Raw genomic sequence first — 3389 nt, 5'->3', positions numbered from 1 at the left:
GATGTTTGGTTTTGTTCCACTGCACTCGCAGTGTCTTTCTCAGATGTACCATTTTTCTATAATCCCTGGCTCTGTGAACGTACTGGGTGTACATAATAATGTTTTTTTTTTTTATTCCAGCCCAGTACTATAACACTTGGTTCAACTAATTGATAGGCTGAATCAGGTTATTATGTTAGTACTGGGCTGGGATAAAAATCCTGCACACTTGTGTGCAATCCCCCTTTGTCTCAGCTTCCTTGGTTATATGACTCGTTTCTAGGATTTGAATCAAGACAAACTAGTCCATTGTTGATACCATGTAAAGTATAGATTTATAATTTATCATAATTAGGTGATTTATGTTATTGTAAAATGTCATTATGCAATAATGATAACTGAACATCATTCAAAGCTGATATTATTCCCCTCTGTTTAACAGCTTGAGACGATCGCTTTTTCACTCCCAACTTTTATTTTGAAATCGAGAATTCCCCCGGAAGTAACATTTTGCGGACCAACTGGTTCCGACAATAGGGAAGGTTTCTGGCCTTATGGCCTATGGTTCTGACCTGGCTTCTCTAATCAAAAGGGTAAATGTGTGTAACGTTTTAAAATAGGCGAAAAATAGCCCTGTGTAAATGAATGTCAACGTTTTGTCATTTGTCACCGTCTATTTGGAGTATTTGTAGAGATTAAATTGTGTTGCCTTCATTCCATCCACACCAAGCTAGCTCGCGCTAGATAGTTATGGGTAAGGCTGTTCATAGTAATGACAGATGGACGTGAAAGACGGTTCTGCAATTCCCCGCAACCACAAGAGGCTTGTCACTACTAATACAGGTCAGTAATAATGATTTATTTACAATAGTTGCTGGTTATCTACAGCATGGCATCCACAGACTGAAAGACTTGGATGTTAGTCAATTAGAAAAGTATCATTGGTGTGTGCTTATCTCATGTTTGCTATGCCTCCCTTTCAGGCTCTCCTAAATGCTTCAATCCCAGAACACGAAGCTGATGCATTCACTCCACGCACAGAGGAGCCTCTGCTTCTGGACCCTGGAGTGCAATGGTTTCTAGGGGGCCTTTCCCACTGGGATGCAGAGCATTTCCTCTTCATTGCTGAGAGGGGCTACCTGTGTGAGCACAACTATGCCTCCTTCCCCCTGTTCCCTGTAATACTGTGGGGGCTGCCCCTCAGTGGCTGTCTTACACTGCGTGGATGCCTGCTACTGGCTGTTGCCTTGGGTAACAGTGCCCTCTTCCTGCTGAGTGTGATAGCACTCTATGGACTCAGCCGTGTGGTACTGCAGGACCGGCGTCTTGCTCTAGTCTCCAGTTTGCTCTACTATCTCACCCCTGCCAATGTCTTCATGATGGCTGGTTACTAAGAGCCTGTTTGCTGCACTGACCTTCGGGGGGGCCTCTTTCTCCTGGAGAGAGGATACACCCTCCGAGCCTGCCTGGCTCTGAGTATAGCCACTGCTGCACGAGCCAATGGACTTGTGAATGTAGGATTCTTGCTGTATCTGCCCCTGCAACAGCCGCTCTACAAGTACTGGGGACTGCGTAAGGACAATAATGGATACAACAAATGCCTACACTACACCTGGATCATCGCTCTTCTCCTGTTCACGGCTGCATTGGGCACAGCAGTTATTGCCCTCCCCTTCTTGGTCTTCCAGTACTATGGGTACAGGGCGTTCTGTACACCCTCCCTCTCCTTGGAGCAGATTTCCCCTGCCCTCATCCAGCTTGCTGAGGATAAAGGCTACAGGGTACCTGACGAAAACGCACCCCCACCCCTCTGGTGCCTGCGACCCCTCCTCCTGCTCTACTCTCATATCCAGGATGTGTATTGGGATGTGGGCTTCCTGCTCTACTTCCAGCTTAAGCAGATACACAACTTCCTGCTGGCGCTGCCCATGGCAACTCTGGACATGGTGGCGGCCTACATGTACTATAGGAATAACCCAGACAGGTGTCTTGAGACTGGGGCTGTGGGACAGAGGGGCAAACAAACGGCCAGACAAACCCACACCTGGATTTTACAGCCCCAGGGTGTTTTTATATGTGGTGCATGCTACAATGCTCCTGGGATTTGGAACATTCTGCATGCATGTGCAGGTAAGGAACGAATCAGTGGAAAATATTTATGTAAGGGCATTTTAACAGGTTACACAGGACTGTCTTGTACTTATCCCAAAACCCCATTGTTCATTTACTGTCCTGCTGGAAGACATGCTCTATCCCCACGTGTTGGATTCTAGGATACTTCATCTCCTATTGGCTTATGGGCCTGTAACTTCTTACAGTGGACTTGACCTGACACTTTCTACTGAAGACCTATTTGTAAGTCGCTCTGGATAAGAGCGTCTGCTAAATGACTTAAATGTAATGTAAATGTAAGACCTGATGTGTGCACAAAATATTATTTGAGGGCAATAATAATAGCTCTGAAGCGTGTCCATATTTTCTGCCTGCTTCATAAATAGGCTGCCATTTTAGATAGCAATTGGCTACTCACCTCTGTTAGTGTTAGGCAATAAGGTTCAAGCGTTTTATTTGCACTCCATCTCACTTTCAGAAAATTGCATATTTGAATATTACCCCCCCCCCCCAAAAAAAATAATAATAATTGGGATTGATTTGCAATCCAGCATTGATGCACCACTAATTATTCCATTCACTTGAAAGTTCCATTATATCAAATTGTATCTGGAAGAAGTACAGGGTGCAGTTTGTGCTTTTGAGTGCATGTGTTAATTAAATATTTTGTTTACTAAAGAGATATTGTGTAATAAAGCATCACAAATAATTAGCGTTTTTTGTTAATAGATTCTGCTTGCAGCATTTCAGCCATTGATTTCAGCACCAGAGACAGCAAGCCTTTCTATTTGAAACGCCTAGAAAGTGAAGATCAAAAGTAAATGAAGCTAGCTAGCGAGCTTAGTGAATTTAATACAGACCACGCATGGCTAGCTACTGTAGTTGACCTTCTGATAAAACTTGCATCATTAACTCTAGAACATTACTAGCAAATGACATTGAAACTTGAAAAGGGGAGCAGTGCACATAACTATGGATAGTCTAAAAACAAACGGTCTAAACTCAAAAGGAGAGGGTGCAAGGTTTATTTTAGAATGTATTGTTTTGAATTATGACCCAACTGAAGCCGGGCGGGTGGGTCGTCCGCTTTGACACCTCGCTCAATTAGAACGTGTCTCTATTATCACACAAAATAAAAATGTAATTCACTTTTTTTCGAGCTCATTTGAATTGGAAGTGGTAGCTGTCTGGTGAGTACGCAGGCCATGGAAGAACTGGGACATGGGGCCGTGCATTATCTTTCTGAAACATGAGGTGATGCCAGATGAATGGCACAATAATGGGCCTCTGCATTCAAA

The 3389-nt window shown here is 43.8% G+C and overlaps 1 pseudogene; it reads left to right on the top strand.

Annotated features, from left to right (window-relative positions):
• Positions 1-841: 841 nt before the first annotated feature.
• Positions 842-2928, top strand: LOC118364171 (GPI mannosyltransferase 2-like; annotated as a pseudogene).
• The last annotated feature ends 461 nt before the right edge of the window (positions 2929-3389 follow it).

Source organism: Oncorhynchus keta, chromosome 31 (genome assembly GCF_023373465.1).
Source record: "Oncorhynchus keta strain PuntledgeMale-10-30-2019 chromosome 31, Oket_V2, whole genome shotgun sequence".
Classification (NCBI taxonomy): Eukaryota; Metazoa; Chordata; class Actinopteri; order Salmoniformes; family Salmonidae; genus Oncorhynchus; species Oncorhynchus keta.
Note: the sequence above shows the minus strand (reverse complement) of the source record. Positions and strands in the feature narration are given on the sequence as shown.